This window comes from Ovis aries, chromosome 12 (assembly GCF_016772045.2).
Source record: "Ovis aries strain OAR_USU_Benz2616 breed Rambouillet chromosome 12, ARS-UI_Ramb_v3.0, whole genome shotgun sequence".
Lineage (NCBI taxonomy): Eukaryota > Metazoa > Chordata > Mammalia > Artiodactyla > Bovidae > Ovis > Ovis aries.
The window spans coordinates 19070878-19092176 of record NC_056065.1 but is presented as its reverse complement, the minus strand read 5'-3'; the positions used below and the strand labels follow the sequence as shown (position 1 = coordinate 19092176).

General features: G+C 38.2%; 1 protein-coding gene across 1 annotated transcript in view; it reads left to right on the top strand.

The window, feature by feature from the left end:
• Positions 1-21299, top strand: part of USH2A (usherin) — a 983289-nt gene that overhangs the window by 6688 nt on the left and 955302 nt on the right. Inside the window, exon 2 of the mRNA XM_060396021.1 lies at positions 7990-8107. The gene's annotated coding sequence lies outside the window, so the exon portion shown is untranslated. The remainder of the gene's footprint in view (positions 1-7989; positions 8108-21299) is intronic.

The window sequence follows — 21299 nt, the reverse complement described above, 5'->3', positions numbered from 1 at the left end:
TGGTGACTGAAGACATGAAATTTAAAAAACGCTTCTCCTTGGAAGGAAAGTTATGACAAACCTAGACAGCATATTAGAAAGGAGAGAGATACTTTGCCAACAAAGATCCATATAGTCGAAGCTATGGTTTTCCTAGTAGTCATGTATGGATGTGAGAGTCGAACTGCAAAGAAGGCTGAGTAATGCTTTTAAACTGTGGTGTTGAAGAAGACTCTTGAGAGTCCCTTGGACAGCAAGGAGATCAAACCAGTCAATCGTAAAGGAAATCAACCCTGAATATGCATTGGAAGGACTGTTGCTGAAGCTCTAATACTTTGACCACCTGATATGAAGAGCCGACTCATTAGAAAAGATCTTGATTCTGGGAAAGATTGAAGGCAAAAGGAGAAAGGGGTGGAAGAGGATGAGATGGTCAGATAGCATTCACGAGTGGGTGCTAAGTCATATCACCAACTAATTGAACATGGATTTGAGCAAACTCTGGGAGATAGTGGAGGACAGAGGAGCCTGGTATGCTGCAGTTCATGAAGCTGCAGAGAGTCGGACATGACTTTGTGGACTGAACAACAACAAATGGATGTCTCTGATACCGTGGTGCTTTGTGATATTTTTCAGAGAGAGGCTTCATTTTCCCCTTATGTTAATGTTATCTTTATCTTTACTTATTGATCCTCTGTGATTAGCTTCCCTCATATTCTAACTTTCAAATAATACTAATGACACTGGTTTTCAGTTAAGATCAGACACAAAACTAGAAAAACCAGTGGACAAACTTGAGAGAAAACATGATATTTTCCAAAAGAAGAAGGAGTAGTAGAGATAGGGGGTGCACCCATACAAATCCCAAGAGACCAGAAACTTTTCTTTTCCCTTTCTGTTTTTTGAAGACTGAATTCTCTCTTGGGGGTTATCTTCTACTCAGAGAGACCAGGTGAATCAAAACTAGTCCCACTGGGCATTTGTCTAGATCCCCAAATTTGATTCTATTTAGCACAAATTGTCAGCCTGCGCTGAGAAGAGCAGGGTCTGCTGTTCTCCAGGTCATTTTGTCAGAGCTTTGTGGGGAAATTGCAGGACTTGCGGGCATTAAGTCATTAGTCTGCATTTCAGTCATCACCCACCTACTCTTTTAGGACCGAGAAAGTCCCTGCTGCCCTTTCTAGAAAATCAAGGAAAGTGTGGCGTGAAAGGAAATCAATTAATTTTACAAATATTAACAAATAGTACTAAAGTAAATGAGATCATGAAAACAAATTAAGAAATGAATTGGACTTTTTTTTTGCTTTACATCACAAATTGGCTTTTATAAATTAAGACATTAATGAATATATAAATCTGGTTTCTGCTTACACCATTAATTTATTATCCCTTCCAGAGACACATTATATAGCTATTTAGATTCTATTAAAAGCCTTAGCTGAATTTTGAGCTTATTTATGAAATGAGGACTAGATGTCCAAGTTTTCTCCAACATCATGACCCCCAGATTATTTTTATTATTTACTTACTGAGACTGATTAAAAAGACAATGTTACTGTTTTCTTTAAAATCAGGACATATACCGGAGACTTCCCTGGTGGACCAGTGTCTAAGACTCCGTGTTCCCAAAGTAGAGGGTCCAGGAACAATCCCTGGTCAGGGAACTAGATCCCACATAATCCAACTAAGACCTCATATGCTACACAACAAATATCAAAGATCCCACATGCAGCAGTTAAGACCCTGTAGAGCCAAAAAAAAAAAAAAATCAAAATATATATTACTCTGTCTATAAACTTAGAGTTAAAATACTGAAATATCATTATGTGGTCAGGGTACAGAGTAATAATCCTGACTTTGCTTACTGTGGACCCTGTGAAATTCTGGTTTATTTAACCCTGAATTAAATTTAACATGAAGACTACATGCTTTCATAATTTTTAGGTACATTTCATGAGATTTGTTTCATCCTGTTCTCAAATGTGAGCAGGTTCCTTAGAGGTCAAGGCAAAGTAATACACAATACAGTGAGAAATATACTTTGATTTTAACAGTCATGGGATTTCTTCTGTGTTTTGGGAACTGTCATTGGTATAGTGAATGCAATAGGGAGTAAAATATGTCCTTATAGGAGTTTGGATTCCTTGTTACAATCTACTCTGGAGACAATGCAAAGCAACTATGCTATCATTAGATAATCATTTACACAGAATTTTTAAAATGGATTTATTTGTTCACTTGTATACACTCATTTATTCCACAAAAGATTTGATAGACTATATACACACACACGTTTGCAAATGTAAACATAGTTGAAGAGAAAGAGAAATATGGGCAGTAAGTGAACGAACTTACAGTTACCAGTGGGGAAGAGTGTTGGGGAGGATAGTCAGGGAGTTTGGGATCAACAAGTACACACTGCTATACTTAAAATGGATAACCAACAAGGACACACTGTAGAGCGCAGGGAACTCTGCTCAATATTATGTAACAACCTAAATGGGAAAAGAGTTTGAAAAAGAACAGATACACGTGTATGTGCAACGGAATCCCTTTTCTGTACAACTGAAACTAACACCGCATTGTTGATCATCTATACTCAAATACAAAATAAGCTCAAAACCCCCCCCCCCAAAACCAAGATAAACTTTCACCTGGAAACGTAGATCATTTGGGTCCATCCAGTGTGGTTGCTATAGATGGTTAGAAAATTTGTTCTGTAAGCTTCCCAGGGGCCAAGGCAAAGCGGAAAACAGTTATTGAGAAAGTCAAACGTCCAGAAGGTAATAACACTGTTTCAATGATGTCAACTGTGGTTTACTGGTCACTTACATTTCTCAGTTGATTCTCCCAACAACTGTGAAAAAAAAAAAAAAAAAAGAATGAAAGGTTAGGTAACTTGCTCAAGGATCCGCATATACTAAACAGCACGGCTGAGATCGGAAGTCGTGGTTGTTGGACTTCCAAGTCTGAGCCCCACCTCACCTATTCTGCTTTCGTCTCCCCTAACGCTCATTGTCTCACAAGACCCTGGGAGCAACTATGCCTGGAGTCCCTCTAAGGAGATATGTAAGAGGCTTTTCCAAACTGCCATGGTGACAGAGGAAATATTTCTGCCTGCATATGTGAGAGGAGTCAGTGAATTCACAGAAACACCGTCATATACGTACTCTTACTATTTAATTTGTATGGTTTTGAAAAACAGTTTTTACGATCACCTGGATTTATTCTTGGTGGTTTTCTCCTAGACATGCAATCACACTGCCCTACATTTCAGCTTTTTGTGTCTTTCTGCATCGCTTAACAATTCTAGAAACTATACCATTGGTCATGGAGATTGTCTCACAAAGCTCATAATTTTAAAAAATTCTCTATAATCCTCACAAAATATTTAGAAACATGCCAAAATTTGGTCATAACATATCATATTTCTTTAATCAATAGGCCAAGGATAAATGTGCTATTTCAGATCTGTGTTTGAAGGCTGGGAGTCAGTAAAATGATATTATTATCATGTTTTTTTGATTGTATAAATGCTTTGTGGTGTTACTGAAATATCTTAATTGCTTTTATGAATGTATTTAATGCATTTCATTTAAAATGCGATGTTATTTACCTTATGGGATTATATGACTCACTCCATCCAGACACTCTACAAACCCAAAGGAGCATTGCTTTTTGCCTGCGGTGCAGGGTGAACCAGAAATCTCTAAATCCAACTGTTAGTCACTCTCCTCTGTCTGTATGAGCTGTGTGCTGTGCCCACAGGAGATCTGGGCTGGGGACTCTGTCCAGGAGCCTCTGGTCTGGAATCGAGGCTTAATTGAATAACAGCAGGGGCTTCAGCTAGAAGAGATGAGATGGCCAGTCAAGATGGCCACAAGGTCAAGAAACTGCCTCAGAGGAAGCAATGTTTATGTCACTGAGTTGGTGGAAGATCAATTTCCAACAGTTAGTGAGTTGCTGAGAAGAGTTTTGCTTTATTATGGAGTGAGAGAAAGTGAAGCCAGGGGGAACCCCTACTAAGCTAGAACCCTTCTAATCACTGTAGCTCATAGCCAGAGCTTTCATTTTTTTTTGAAATGCTTTTTTGCCATGATTTTATACTCTATTTGTAATACTTGGGATTAAGTAATAATAAGAGCTGATTCTAAAGAACTCCTGTTATATGCCAGGCCCAGGACTAACATATTTACATCAAGGATCTCATTTTGTCTTCCCAGCTACTCTATACAGTAGGTATTATTAATATTACTATTACAGTTTCACATATGAAGAAACAAAGGTTTGCTCACTTTGCTCAAGGTTATACAAGTATTGACTACAAGTGGGAGAATTTGAACCTAGCAATTAGCCATTGAGTTATCTTGTCATTTACATATTTATTGTTTTGAGTCTGTTTCATTGTTTCCATTTACATATAGTAAAATTCGCTTTTTTGTTTACTGATTTTTATTTTGCTGTTTTTATTTTTTTTATTTATTTTTTTGTTTGTCTTTTGCCCACACCTCAAGGCATGTGGGATCTTTGTTCCCGGACCAGGGACCAAACATGCATACCCTGCACTGGAAGCATGGAGTCTTAATCACAGGACCACCAGGAAAGTCCCCAAAATTGCTCTTTCAAAATGTTTGAGTTTTAACAAATCTTTACCATCATGTAAACTTTACTCCAATCACCACGTAGATGGGGATATTTCCACAACCTCAGTAACTGCCTGCATGACGCTTACAATACATCCTTTTCCCTCCCTCATAGTGGTCATCAGATTGAATTCTGTCTCTTTAGCTTTGCCTTTTCTAGAATATTGTAATAATGCAATAGTCTGGTTTTGGACTTAGGTTCTTGGATTCTTTCATTTAGTGCAGTGTTTTGTTTTTTGTTTTTTTTTTTTAAAGATTGATCCATGTTGTAGGTATTGGTAGTTTGTATTTTTCCATTGCTGATACTATTCCATTGTATGGAGGTGCCGCCATTTATTCCTTCATTTACCACTTGATGGATACTTTGGTTGTTGCCAGCTCTGAGTCACTGTGAATAAAGCTGCTATTAACAATTGTGTAAAGGTCCTCATATGGACATATGTTTCATTTCTTTAGAGTGAGATTGCTAAATTGTGTGGTGTATATTTAACTTTATTAGAAGCTGCCAGTTTTCCAAAGGGGCTGCACCATTTTCTGTAAGAGTTTCCTTTGTTGCACATCATTATCATTTACTTGATGCTGGGAGGGATTGGGGACAGGAGGAGAAGGGGCCGACAGAGGATGAGATGGCTGGATGGCATCATTGACTTGATGGATGTGAATCTGAGTGAACTCCGGGAGCTGGTGATGGACAGGGAGGCCTGGCGTGCTGCGATTCATGGGGTCACAAAGAGTTGGACGCAACTGAGCGACTGAACTGAACTGATCTTTTAAATTTTAATCGTTCTTATAGGGGTGAGGCGATGTCTTATTGTGATTTTACATTGTAGTTTTCCTAATGACTAATGATGCAACATCTGTTTCGAAATTGCTACACACTGAATGAGTCCAACTGTAGGACATTCTGGAAAAGGCATAACAATGGAGACAATAAAAAGATCAATGGTTGCTAGGGTTGGGGGAGAGGGAGGGATGAATAGCCCAAACACAGAAGACTTTTAGGCCAATGAAAATACTCTATATGATATTATAATGATATATATATATTATTACATATCTGTACAAATCCATAGAATGCACAACATCAAGAATGAACTCTAGTAAACAATGTATGTACTTTAGTTGATTATGGTGAGTCAGTGTAGATTTTTCCCCCTGTTAAAAATGTAGCATTCTGGGGACTTCCCTGACCTTCTGATGAAGGGAGCATAGGTTTGATCCCTGGTCAGGGAATTAAGATCCCACATGTCACACAGTGTGGCCAAAAAAAAAAAAAACCAAAAAAAAAACCAAACCCCAAGCCATTTTGGTGAGTGACATTGATGATAGGGAAGGATATTTATAATAGGGAATGTTATTCATGTGTGGGGGCACAGTTTATATGAGAAATCCTTAGGCCTCCCTCTTAATTTTGTTGTAAAGCTAAAACTACTTTTTAAAAAATAAGATGTTAAAAAAGTAAAGTGAGTTAAAAAATTGAAGTGTCTTATTATTGAGAATTCTTTATGTAGTCTTGATATAAGCTCTGTCATTTGTCATTCATTCATCCATTCTGCGGCTGCTGCTGCTGCTAAGTCGCTTCAGTCGTGCCCGACTCTGTGCGACCCCATAGACAGCAGCCCACCAGGCTCCCCCGTCCCTGGGATTCTCCAGGCAAGAACACTGGAGTAGGTTGCCATTTCCTCCTCCAATGCGTGAAAGTGAAAAGTGAAATTGAAGTTACTCAGTTGTGTCCAACTCTCAGCGACCCCATGGACTGCAGCCTACCAGGCTCCTCCATCCATGGGATTTTCCAGGCAAGAGTACTGGAGTGGGGTGCCATCGCCTTCTCCGATACATTCATGCTACTTCCTACCAAACAATAAGCATTTATTGCTTCTTTCTTATTTAACTCTTTACCAGGTTAAATAGTTTCCCACAAAAATTTAAGTCTAGCTAGAACCTCATGCATTGGAGAAGGAAATGGCAACCCACTCCAGAGTTCTTGCCTGGCGAATCCCAGGGACGGGCGAGCCTGGTGGGCTGCCGTCTATGGGGTCACACAGAGTCAGACACGACTGAAGCGACTTAGCAGCAGCAGCAGCAGCAGCAGCAGAACCTCAGAATGTGACAGTATCTGGAAATAGGTTCTTTGCAGGTAATTCATAAGGATCTCAAGATGCAGTCATCCTTCGGATAAGATGGGCTCTAAATCCAATGACTAATGTTCTTACGAGGAGAGGACACAGAAACAGAACAGACCATGTGAAGATGAAGGCAGAGGCTGGAGTTATGCACCACAAACCAATAACACCAAAATCTGGAGAAGGCAAAGAAAACTTCTCTCCAGAACTTTCTAGGGGGCATATCCCTGATGACATCTTAATTTCACACTCCTGGTTCCCCACACTATAAGAGAATGCATTTCTAATGTTTTAAACCCCCAAGTTGGTGTTGATTTGTTGTAGTAGCTCTAGATGAATACAGATCCTATTTCAGGAACTTTCAGCTAAAATAAATAATATGCATTGTCTATAAAAAGTTCAAAGAGTGATGATAAAAAAATAAGCCAAGAGCTATTTACTGAAAGCATCTGCAACATTTTTACAGAATCAGTAATATTTGAAATTATTTTTGAAAGGATGAGTCAGCATTGCTTGGTCAGATGGAGGGTAGGAAGAAGCTGCAAAGAGGCCAGATAAGCAGAGCAGATGGAGCAGGGTTGTTGAGTCTGAGAGGACTCGGTAGGGATGAAAATAGTGCAAATCTCACAGAACAAAGAAGGGGGTGGTGATGTATGGTCAGGCCATTTAGATGGCTCTTCTCTTGCTCTCTGTGCATCCCCTGCTCAGCCAGGCCCTGCTTTACTCACCGGACTCTCCGTTCTTCTTAATTGTAAGGCTTCCATCTACCCACTCCAGTGTTCTTGCCTGGAGAAACCCAGGGACGGGGGGGCCTGGTGGGCTGCCGTCTATGGGGTCACACAGAGTTGGACACGACTGAAGTGACTTAGCAGCAGCAGCAACAGTAACCATCTAGGTGCTTGCCCCTCACCCACCTCTTCCCCAACCCAGTCGCTGGTTTCCCTGGTAACTATGAGCCAATTGGAAGTCAATTCCCCCTACCAATGGTAGACTCCTCCCCCTCCATAGCATCAGCCGTCAGTGCTGTTGCTGGGCCCTTTGGTTTCAGCCCTGTAAGATTCCCCATTGGATAAACCACTGGCGTGTCTCCCTGTTTTCTGGCTCTTTGGACTCTTGGCTGGACAACTGCAACATTAGCAGGCCTGTAGGGTGCAGCATAGCAGGTAGTAAATAAGAGGGAGAGGCTGGCAGGTGGAAATAATCTGAAACGAGTTGTATGCCATGCTCAAGAGTTTGTTTTGTAGGCAATCTAGAAAAAGCCAAGACCTTCGTGATGGAGAACAACGTAACCAGACTGCAGTACACTGAAGTGGTGATGAGCTCCAGTGCCTGGAGCTGAATCCCAGCTCTGCTGCTTCTTAGGTATGTAAACTTAGGCAAGTTTCTTCTCACTTGCCTTTCATCTATAAAACGGAGATAATACAGGCAAAGTCCTAATGTGAGACGTAAATAAATCAAGCAGGCATAATTCTTAGAATGGTGTCTGGCATAGTCTTGGCCCTTAATCAAATGTTACTTCATATTCTAGCGCAAGAGTTAAGTGTAAGTTACTCCATCATGTCTGACTCTTTGCAACCAGGTTCCACTTTCCATGGAATACTCCGGGCAAGATTACTGGAGTGGGTTGCCATTTCCTTTTTCAGGGGATCTTCCTGACCCAGGGATCGAATCCAGGTCTCCTGCATCACAGGCAGATTCTTTACCACCCCAGTTACCAGGGAAGCCCATTTTCTAGTATGTATTTTATAAATACAAAGCTTACTCTGGCAACAATGTTCAGATACTGAGTTACAAACAGTCATAAAGTGGTAACATTCAAGAAAAGTCTGAATAATGAAGTGAGGAGGAAGAGATTTTTGGAGACATTTCTTAGGTAGAATCAAAGGGCTGTATTGATCAGTGTGATGTGAAGAATGAGGAAAAATGAAAAGGTGTTGGCTCAAAGATTTCTGCTTTTACACAGTAGGTACTTAGGTTGCAGGAATATGGGGGTTGAGAGCTATATGGTGGGGGGTGTGGAGGATACATTTTATTTTAGGCATGGTAAGTTAAAAGTGACTCCAAAAGGCAAGAAGTTTAGGAAACAGTTTAGAAGGCATGCTAAAAGAAAGGGAATAGGTGAAAAATCTTAAAATGATTCTTAAGCACTCTTGATGAGAATCATTTGGTGTTCTTGTTAGACATGTGAATCCATCAGTTCAGTCGCTTAGCCATGTCTGGCTCTTTGCGACCCCGTGGACTGCAGCACACCAGGGGTTCCCTGTCCATCACCAACTCCAGAGCTTGCTCAAACTCATGTCCATCGAGTTGGTGATGCCGTCCACCATCTCATCTTCTGTCGTCCCCTTCTCCTCTTGTCTGTGTGAATCCCACTGAAAATACCTAGCTAGCAGGACTTCAGGAACTGCCTTTTAAGAATTCTTCCTAGCTGATACGTATGCATAGAAGAATCTTTGGCTTCTGGAAAACCTGTAAGTCTCCAATTCTGCATTAGAATCATCTTGGGAACTTAAAAAATGGTGATGCCTAAGCTTCACCGCCAAGAAATTTTGACTTCATTGGTCTCAGGTAGGGCTACAGCTTCAGCCTGTTTTAAAATGACCCCTCAGGTGATTCTAATTTGCAGCTTAGCGCTAATAAAAGTGCCCCAGGTGATTCTTATTTGGAACTGCAAACAAAAAAGGGAAAAGAATACTTGAAGTCTGTAGGAAGAACCTGAAAATCCAAAAAGGATTTCTGTAAAAGACAGAAATGAAGTTATCTGGAAGTCAGGTGAGGAACAGTTTTTTTAAAAGTAGGAATAGGTAACATTAACAAGCTTGGTAGAAAGTGACAGAAACAGGACTGAAAACAAGCTAGTGCACTTGACCGAAGGGAGAGAAGTGATTTAGGGAAGGTGTCTTCAGTGGCGTGGCATGGACACAAGGACAAAAGAAAGGCCGTGGCCGTGGAAACAAAGGACAGGTTCTGCTTTCACCACGTTTGAAGAGATAGAACATCTTACAGCAAGAGCAAAATTACTATTCTCTTTATATGCATTATATATCAATGAATGAATTAAAAAAACCAAATACATATGAATGAAAAACATTTAGAACCCTTTAGTTCAAAAAAAGCACCAGAGGAGTTGTTGAAGCCCTAATCTTAAAGTATGTTTCAAGGAGCAACATCTGGAAGGAGAAGAAATTGAGAGTTTCAGATGTAGAGTTAAGAGACAGTTCTCTTCTTGGAAATGAGAGGTAAGGATGAAAGGGATCGTCTGCAGGGCTGAGAGCATGTTCATCATGTGCTGTGAAAGAGGAACTGGGGGATTTTGGAGCGATTGAGGGAGTGTGGATTGTTACCATGGGGAGGGGAATGCAAGATGAATGTAAACACTATGAGCTGAATTGAAGTTTAGTTAAGAAAAATAAATACATTTCTTACACACCTCAACTACAGAGTTTGAAGATACTAGGATGCACTTCCTGTATTTCTGCTTGATGGGCTCTCAGACCCTGATTAGCACAAGAATAAGGGGGAGCTGGGTGGAAACTGTCATTCTCAAACTACCGGACAGTGTTCGAGAGAGCGCCACTGAAGTAATGATGATGCCAGCAAACCATATAGCCAGGCGCTTTCTGCAGCAACAGTTAGCAGTTTATACATGGAAAATAGAAGGCTACATCTGAGTGAGGACAGGCAGGATAGGGCGGAAAAGCAAGTAACGAAGTTAGGGCATTGTTAAGGTGCTTGAGGTAATGAGTCTGAGGTGTAGGCAGGATTATGTGGTGGAGAGGCCAGCCTGGGATAGTGAGGGATGACAATACAGGGATTAATCATCTTCATGAGCTCCTGCTGTTGGCATAATAGAAATAAAGGAATGAGAAAGAAAGGAATGAAGGTTACAAACAGTAAGTAGGATTTCTTAGATTTCAGAAGGGGGAGGATCTTGGTGACCACAGTGCCCTGGTGTAGTCTCTTGCTGATGGGAGCAGATTCATAGCTAAGTGGGATGAAAAAAAAGAGACCGCCTGCCTGGATTCTTGGTGAACTTGTACAGTGATTGGGGGTTGTGAGACAGGCATGATGAATTTGATAAAGTCTGGGGATGAAGCCCAGGTTTGTAGCCTCTAAAGAGAGACTGACTTGGATTGGAATCCTAACTCAAGTTACCACCTGAGTACTTTGGGGCAGGTTATTTCTGTGAGCCTCAACTTTTTCATTTATAAAAATATAGGTAAGTTCTCTCCCAGTGGTTTTATTTCTAGGATAAATAAAGTGCTTAGTAAAGGTTCTAGCACTTAAAAATGCCCGGGAGACATTAAATCTCTAGTTTCCGCCCAGCTCCCCTTATTCTTGTGCTAATCAGGGTCTGAGAGCCCATCAAGCAGAACCGTAGGATGTGCATTCTAGTACCTTCAAACTCTGTAGTTGAGGTGTGTAAGAAATGTATTTATTTTTGTTAACTTCAATTCAGCTTATAGTTTTCTTCAAGATTGCAACTAAGTTTTTGTGGAGCATCCCTAGAAAGGAGACAGTGACCTGAAGTATTTGGCCCACTGAGAAGGCTAGTGCTCAGTTTCTTCCTTGGCTCTTGATGCAAGCATGTTGTCATGGAGACATCATCTTTCCCCTCAGTCAGTACGATACTATGGGCTTATGGGAGACAGCCATTGCAGGGTGCAGGTAGTATCTGTGAGGCTGTTTCTGGTCCTGCCCTGCCTAAACTCACTGTTGCCTTTCTTTCTTGGTGAGCTCTCCACCATTTTGTGATATCTCTCCCCAGGAACAAGGCATATAATTATGCTCTCAGATTCTGTAAAATGATCTTGGGGAGTTCTGACTTAGCAAAGGACCCACCCCACTGTTCAGTTTTCTGATATTTAAACTATTGTGGCTTTTTTCCCTTCCTTTCCTAGGTTCCTGCACTCCTCCATAGCCTGTGTCCAAAGTTGCATAGGTTGGGGAGTATTCTGGAAAGACTGACAGGGAACCCTGCTATGTACAATTCTGTGTCCCTGCCCATAAACATCTTCTGACTCTTCACTCTCTCACAGGCTTTTTGTTATTGTTCAGGTGCTAAGTCATGTCTGACTCAGTGATCCCATAGACTGTATCCTGCCAGGCTTCTCTGTCCTGGAATCTTCCAGGCAGGAATACTGGAGTGGGTTGCCATTTCCTATGTCTCCTGCATTGCAGGTGGAGTCTTTCCTGCTGAGCCATCAGAAAGCCCCTTAAGGGCTTAGTGTGCTGTGTGCTAAGTCCCTTTTAGTTTGTTAGTTCAGTTGCTCAGTTGTGTCCTGCTCAGTCCGTGTGTCCAGACCCCATGGACTGCAGCACACCAGGCCTGCCTGTCTACCACCAACGCCTGGACCTTGCTCAAACTCATGTCCGTCGAGTCAGTGATGCCATCCAGCCATCTCATCCTCTGTCATCCCCTTCTCCTCCTGCCTTCAGTCTTTCCCAGCATCAGGATCTAAGTCGCTTTAGTCATTTCCAACTCTTTGGAACCCTATGCATTGTAGCCTGCCAGGCTCCTCTGTCCATGTGATTCTCCAGGCAAGAATACTGGAGTGGTTGCCATTTCTTCTTAAGGACTTTAGGCATTTTCAAATCAAAATCGTGAAGAGAGCTCTTTTACCCCTGCCCATTTTTACTTCCCTATCTTAACTGCCCCTCCTTGCCCCCCAAGACAATGAGCAAACAGGTTGGCTACTTGGGAAGGAGGGAATGTGAGGCAAAGTATTATTCTACAGAATTTAATCAATATTTTAGAAGGGTCAATCCTGTGCTTATATCCTGTAAATTGTTCTTCTGATGTCAGTGTACTCAAATCTCTTATCTAACCCAAGCCAGAAAAAATTTAGGGATAAATTCTAGACCAGGTCAGTGTGTCATTTTGTAACTATGTAGAAATTGAGTTGTAACTCACAAAGAGAGAAAACCACCCCCCACCCCTCGAATTAGTTTAAACAGCAGTATATTTTGCATTGTTTCCACACTGAACAGACTTCTGTGTCTTGAATGGTGAATACACATTTGGAGACATTGTATAATATGGCAGAGTGTGTGATGTAGACACTTTTCTCAGTAAGCATGCTCATTGTTCGTTGTAAAAGTTCTTTATCCTTGTCTACCTTACAGTAGATCTTTCTCATTTTTATCAGTGAATAGCCTGATAGAATATAATTGGCACAAATTGCTTAAGAACAGATGATACAATTCTTTTAAAATGTTAACAACTTTGTTAGCCTAATTACCCAGAAGGTCTGTATTAGTTATCTCTTTTATATATAGTTGTCTGTATATGTCAATCCCAACCTCCCAGTTTATCACTCCCTACTTACTCATGAGTAATTGTAAGTTTGTTTTCTATTTTTCTGCTTTTGTTTTGTAAATAAGTTCATTTATACCATTTTTAAAAAAGATTTCACATATAAGTGATAATCATATGATATTTGTTTTTCTCTGACTTCATTCATTCAGTGTGACAGTCTCTAAGTCCATCCATGTTGCTGCAAATGACATTGTGCTTTGCTATGGCTGAGTGATATTGTGTTGTGTAAAGGTACCGCATCTTTATTCATTCCTCCGTCGATGGGCATTTAGGTTGCTTCTGTGACCTGGCTATTGTAAATAGTGCTACAGTGAACACTGGGGTGCATGTGGTCTTTTTGAATTATATTTTTCTCTGGGTATGTGCCTAGTAGTGTGTTTGCTGGGTCTTAGGGTAGTTTTATTTTCAGTTTTTTGAGGCACCGCCATGCTGCTATCCATAGTGGCTGGACCAATTTACATTCCCACCAACAGTGTAGGAGGATTCTCTTTTCTCTACACCCTCTTCAGCATTTATTGTTTGTAATTTTTTTTTTTTTTTTTTGATGCTGGCTGTTTTGACTGGTGTAATATGATACTTCAATGTGGTTTTGATTTGTATTTTTCTAATAATTAGTGATGTTGAGCATCTTTTGACATGCTTTTTAGCCATCTATATGTCATCATTGGAGAAATGTCTAGTTAGATCTTCTGCCCACTTTGATTGGGCTGGCTTTTTTTTTTTTTTTTTTTTTGATACTGAGTTTCCTGAGCTGTTCATATATTTTGGAGATTAATTTCTTGTTGGTTTCACTTTGATAGCAAATATTTTCTCCCATTCTGAGGGTTGTCTTTTTGTTTATGCTTTCCATTGCTATACAAAAGCTTTTAAGTTTAAGTAGATTCCATTTGTTTGTTTTTGTTTTTATTTTCATTACTTTAAGAGGTGGATCAAAAAATATCTTGCTGCAATTTATGTCAAACAATGTTCTGCCTACAATTTTCTTCAAGAGTTTTATAGCATGCAGTCTTGCATTTAGGTCTTTAATCCATTTTTAGTTTATTTTTGTGTATGGTGTTAGGAAGTATTCTCATTTCACTCTTTTACATGGAGCTGTCCAGTTTTCCCAGCACCACTTACTGAAGAGACTTTTTTCTCCATTGTATATTCTTGCCTCCATTGTCATAGATTAATTAATCACAGGGGCATGGATTTATGTCTTGGCTTCTATCCTGTTGTTGTTCAATCTCTAAGTCATGTCTGACTTTTTTGACCCCATGGTGATGCCATTCAACCATCTCCTCTTCTGTCCGCCCCTTGTGTTCCTGTCCTCAATCTTTCCTAATATTAGAATCTTTTCCAATGAGTCAACTCTTTCCATCAGGAGGTACCATTGATCTATATTTTGGTTTTGTGACAATACCATACTGTCTTGATTACTTTGGCTTTGTAATATAGTCTCAAGTCAGGGAGCCTAATTTCTCCAGCTCTGTTTTTCTTAAGACTGTTTACCAAAAGTTTGCCCGAGTAGAAACTGCAGAAAGATAGTTTAAAATAGACAATTTCTCTCTAATATACAATTTCTGCTATAAAAAACTGCGTACTCAGAACTCATCAAACATCTGAAGAAAAGTCAGCACTTGAAAGAGTAAAAAGTTTCTAACAGTTTGTACTACAAAAATATGACTTCAGAATAAATACAAATAATATCCGCAGAGTAAAACTCAGGAAATTTGAACAGATTAAAGTCAGCAAAATTAAACTTTTGAAGTATAAAGCTTAAAGTCTTACTGGATTAGCCCAATAGTCAAAGCCAAAAAGACCATTCGTAAACTAGAAGATGAGCAAAGAATTACTCAGATATAGCATAACAGATGAAGAAAAATAAGTATGAAATATGTGAGATAAATACATTAGGTTTAATTTATCTAATGTAGAAATGATAGAAGAGAAAATATCCAAAATACAAACAGAAGGTAATTTTTAAAATGAATTAAGAGTTTTCAAATTGAAACAGTTAACTATATCAGGCAACAAAATTTCTAAAGATGACACCACATCTAGAGTCAACACAGGGAATTTGCAGAGAAAAAATTGTAAAATTCCTAAGGTGAGAGTGAGGGAAACCTTATTAGCTACACCAGCATGATGATTACTTTGATATTAGTTTGAGACTAGATTTGATATCCAGTAAAACCGGATGCAAGAGGGCAGTAGGTCAAGATCTAAGTTCTTCGGACCAATAACTTGAAATCTAGAATCTATACCAAATCAGAAGTATCATTCAAATATGAGAATGAGAAAGTAACTGCCAACTCTGTGAGAATCAGACATTTGACCTTTATAGACACTCTAGTAAGAATAAAATGTTTCTGCAGCAAGAAGAAAATAAATGTAGGAGGTAGAAGTGAAATCTAAGAAGAAGCATTGGGTGATGATAGTGAAATTCATGGATACATCCAGGTAAATGTTGATTCTTAATTTAAAATAAAATTTGGAGCTAAAATTCCACATGGTATCAAAATGACAGATGAGAAGAGAGAGTGAAGTGGAAGTAAAACTGTACTGACATTTTTGATGTCTTTAGGGAAAAGGTAGAAATTCTGACTACATGTTTAAATAACGATAATGAAAGTAAAATATCAGATGAGGATCATAAGAATATGAGTGAAATATGGAACTTTTCACTAGTGAGGTAAGGAAAGTAGATTAGGAAACTTGTTCAAACCATATAAAGGCAGAAACGGGAAAAAAATAGTATACATAAATCTTGAAGTATCAAGAATAATAAATATCCATGATTAAGCTCACTTATTAAAAGAGATACTGATTTCTTCCTTTTATTAATTTTTTTTGAATGACAACATTTACAGAATGGAACAAACACAAGCATATTTTATACAAACTGAACATGCGTTTTCATTAGTTGAGCATACTGAATAAACAGCATCAAAATCATGAAAGGGACAGGCCTTCACAACATTCTGTCTTCCTCACTATCATCCCTCTTAACTCTGCTTCCGCTTAGACATTACCTCTCCTAAGGGAAAACACTACATTGACTTCTCTTATGATAGATTAGTCTTACCTGATTTTGAGTTTTAAGTACAATCTGCATCATGTCCTCTTCTAGGGATAACTCTGGGCTTCCCTGATAGCTCAGTTGGTAAAGAATCCACCTGCAGTGCAGGAGACCCCAGTTCGATCCCTGGGTTGGGAAGATCCCCTGGAGAAGGGAAAGACTACCCACTCTAGTATTCTCGCCTGGAGAATTCCATGGACTATACAGTCCATGGGGTTGCAAAGAGTCAGACATGACTGAGTGACTTTCACGGGGCTTCAGTGGTGGCTCAGCTGGTAAAGAATCTGCTTGTAATGCAGGAGACCCAGGTTCAATCTCTGGGTTGGGAAGATCCAGATCCTGGAGAAGGAAACGGCAACCCACTCCAGTATACTTGCCTGAAAAATGCCATGGACAGAGGAGCCTGGCAGGCTACAGTCCAAGGCACAACTGAGTGACCTCACTTTCTTTTCTTTCTGTCACTCAACGTCATGTGTGTGAGATTCAAGCACGTCACTGCATATAGTGTAGACTTTCCATTCTCAGTGCTGCATAGTTTTATCGAATGAATATTAAACAATGTATTGTTTTTCCATTCCACTAATAATGAACATTTGATAGTTTCCATTTTTTAGCTGTTATGAAGGTGCTGCTGTGAAAATTCAAATGCTTATTAGTATTTGTTTTTTGGTAAACATATACATATGTTTGTTGAGTGTAAACCTTAGGATGGAACTGAAATATCTAAGATTTCCAACTGCAGCACATATTTCTGCATATTTGGTATTTCTTGCCTTAAATTGTATCCATTTGTGTAGAGGTGCCTTGTTATTGCTTTTAATTCTCTAATCATGGAGGGGCTGAGCATGAATTTCCTAAGTCTATTGACTTAAAGAGTCTTGTTCAAGTAGTTTGCCCATTTTTCCTGTCTCTCTCATTGATTTGCAGGTGTTTCTATATACTTTGGATAACAATTGTTGATCAGCTATTGCAAATGTTTTGTCCCTGTCTGGAACTTGTCTTTCTAATCTCTCAGTGATACATTAACATTATAATTTTTTGTTTATATAGAGATATTTTCTTTCATGTTATAAATTGACCCAGAATCTTTCAAGAAAAAACACAAACCAAAAATAACAGCAAATCATTACTTCTCTAAAGTAAATTGTTTTCATAAATGAAATATCTATATTTGATTGTGTTTCCAGGCTCCATTGTGTTTCCTTTGGTATATTTGTTTATTTTCACCCACACCACACTATCTTATTACAGATTTATTATATCTTAGTGTCTAGTAGCGGTGAAGGCATGGCACTGCACTCCAGTACTCTTGCCTGGAAAATCCCATGGGCGAAGGAGCCTGGTAGGCTGCAGTCCATGGGGTCGCAAAGAAGTCGGATACGACTGAGCAACTTCACTTTCACTTTTCACTTTCATGCATTGGAGAAAGAAATGGCAACCCACTCCAGTGTTCTTGCCTGGAGAATCTCAGGGACGGGGGAGCCTGGTGGGCTGCTGTCTATGGGGTCGCACAGAGTCGGACACGACTGAGCGACTTAGCAGCAGCAGCAGCAGCAGTAGTTTCTCTGTTCTTTGCCTTCTCCAACTTGTTGCTTCTTTAACTGTTCTTTTTCATAATTGTCTTGATTATTCTTTGTCCTTTCAGTGTCATATAAATTTTATCCTTACATCAATTTATAATTAACTCTGCTAGGATTTTGATAGGGATTGCATTGGATTTGTTCTTCAATTTGTGGAGAATTGATGTCTGTGTAATATTAAGTTTTCTAGTTTGTGAATGTGGTATAGCTCTCAATTTATTTAACTTATTTTACTTATTAAAATAAAATTTCATGCACTTTGTCTTTCACTAAAGTTGTTTAAGCTACTCTAATGATAATTTTTAAATTTTAATTTCATGATGTTATATAAACTATAATTGATTTTATGTTTCATATCCAGTCACTTTGCTAAATTAACTCATTTAATAGTTTGTAGATTCTTTTGAATTTTCCACAACTCATTAATATCTGTGATCACTGATACTTCTCAATTTTTCATATTTATACCATTTATTTCTTTCATTTACTTTATTGCACTGGCCTGGAATTTGAGTTTAATGATGAATAGAAATGTGAACAATGAAAGTTTATATGTTATTTAGTAGATATCTGCTATGGTGCTTTCTGGAGGAGTTGATATGCTTAATACATGCAGAAATTCTCTCCTACTTTTAGCTGTTTTTTTCTTTAAAAAAAATTAAGTGAATATTAAAATTTTATCGAGTGATTTTTTTGTGTGTCTATGATCACATAGCGTTTCTCTTTTATAAAGTTAGTATAGCAAATTATATTGATTAATTATCAGAATGGTAAATTAAATTTCACTTTAGAAATAAATTCAACTTGATTCTGGTGTTTTGTACTTCATATATACTTTACAGTACGTGCTTGGCATGCATGTACTTTAGAGTATGAATGCTAACAGTTTTTCAGTTTTCTGCACCTCTGGGGAGAGATTGGTCTGCAAAATTCCGTTTTTTTTTTTTTTTTTTGGTATCTTTGCAGCTTTTAGCCTCATAAAAACTATTTGGAAAATGCTCTTTCTTTATCTAGCCTCGGGAAGAATTTATGTAATAACTATACTATGTCTTAAGTATTTGGAAGAATTTCCTGGTAAAATCATCTGTGTATGGAAAGTTATTTGTGGAAATATTTCCAACTACAGAATTCTATACTAAAGAATACTATATATTCTTTAATATATACAAAAATATCAGCTTTTTGATAAAATTTCTTCTTCTAAGAATTCTCTCAGGTTACTTCCCAAATTTACTGACATAAAGTTATTAATAATGTCACTTTCCTTTCCTTTTGGTATCTGTAGTTTTGACAGGTTATCTACTTGATATTGGTAAATTCTGCTTCTTTCATTTTTCTCTTGATCCATTAATTATCAATTTTATTGATCTTTTCCAAGAAATGGTTTGGTTTTCTTGGTTTTTCTCTGTTCTGCAGTATTCTTTGTGTAGATTTATACCCACTGATTACTTATTTTTCTTTTGAGGGGGTGGGAATTCAATTTATTTTCTTCATTTGCTGGAGATTAATTAGTTGACTTTCAATCTTAACATATATGCATTTAGGCTCTTCATTTCCCTTTAAGGAGATTTCTATGTTTTCTTGCCATTATTGTTAAGCTCAAGGTATTTTGTAATATCCATGCTGTGATTGATCTTTGATATATGAATTATATAGAAACATGTTATTACATTTCAAAACACTTAGGGATTTTCTGAATATCTTTGTTGATTTATATGCTAATTTTAGTGTAGTCTGTTAAATATGAATTTATTTGAATTTATAGAAACATGAGAAGTGCTTCATGGCCAAACACATGAAAAATGTTGGTAAATATTCTTTGTGTACTTGAAAATATTTAACATGATTGACCACACTGTTCTCTAAATGTTGAAGAGGTCAAGTTTATTTATTTTCCTAAAAAAGTCTTTTAATTGTTATTGATCTATGTTTATGATTATGCATTTACCTATTTCCCCCATTTAATTCTGTCAAATACATATATATCAGTTCAGTTCAGTCGCTCAGTCGTGTCCGACTCTTTGCGATCCCATGAATCGCAGATGCCAGACCTCCCTGTCCATCACCAACTCCCAGAGTTCACTCAAACTCACGTCCATCGAGCCAGTGATGCCATCCAGCCATCTCATCCTCTGTCGTCCCCTTCTCCTCCTGACCCCAATCCCTCCCAGCATCAGAGTCTTTTCCAATGAGTCAACTCTTCGCATGAGGTGGCCAAAGTACTGGAGTTTCAGCTTTAGCATCATTCCTTCCAAATATATATATATACACACACAGTTGGAAATTGAACTACAAATGTGTACATTTATGATTTCTTGTGTTCTTGCTAATTGACCTTTTTAGTATCAAATATGTACCTCTTTATTCCTAAAAATGCTTCTTAAAGTGTACACTTTCTGAAATTTTATTATAACTACCGTAAATTCTTTTAGTCAGTGTTTGCTGGTGTATCTTTGCCCGTCCTTTTACCGTCTTACCAAAATACCCTGTAAGCAGCACATAAGCTTATAATCATGGTCTTTCGTATCAGTATATAATCTGTTGAATGTTTATGTACTTACAGATACGTCTTGCAGTTTGTTTTATATTTCCCTACTTGTTTTATGTTCCTTTTTTTCTGTCTTGCCCTCTTTGGGTTAATTGTTTTAAATTTTTTCATGATTCCATTTTTCTCTCTACTAGCTGATAGTTATACTTTTTTCTCTTCTTTTTTGTAGTCACACAACAAATGATAATATGAATCCTTGATTTTCACAGTTAAATATAAATTAATATTTTTCAGTTAGTGATAAACTTTTTAACTTCATTTATTCCAGGCGAATTTTTATTTTTGTCATTAATTTAATTAACTGTATTCAATTTAAATGTAATAAAATATTACTTCTGCTTTATACACTAGGTATGTAAATATTTATATTTACACATACATATGATGCTATGTTTCTTTACATTCTATTTTGTGTTTTCTACCCACCCCCACCTCCCAAGTTCATTTTCCTTCTAACCAAAGGATTTCTTTAATTCTCCTTTAAATGAAGATTTACTGGAAAAAAATTGTCTCAGTTGTCTCAGTTTTATTAGGAAATATGTTGATTTCATCCTTGATCTGAAGATTAGTTTTGATGGTTATAGAATTCTACATTGTCATTTATATTCCTTCAAAGATGGCATTGAGTTGTCATCTAGCTTCCATTGTTTCTGTTGAGATGTCGGCTTTCACTTTACTTTTTTTTTTTTCCAAGATAATTGAAAAGATGGATTTAAAGATAATATAAGAGAATAGGCTTAAGACAGGAGTGTCCAAACTCACTGAGGCCATGAAGGACCAACTACAGAAAAGGTGCTGCTTGTGTATCATCTCTCCACTCCCAGAGGCAAATGCCATAGGCTTTAGTTTTCAAGCTTCTGTCCCGACAAGAACGATCGAAGCTTACATGTTCACAAAGATATCACACAATGTTGACTTTTAAAAAAGTTCATTTTGAACTTCTGAGCCTGTTTCAAATTCATCTTATGTGTTTTCGTCTTGACTGTTTTGGTTTCTCTTTTTCTTTCTGCTTGACGGTCTTCTACATCCCATGCCCCTTACATTGG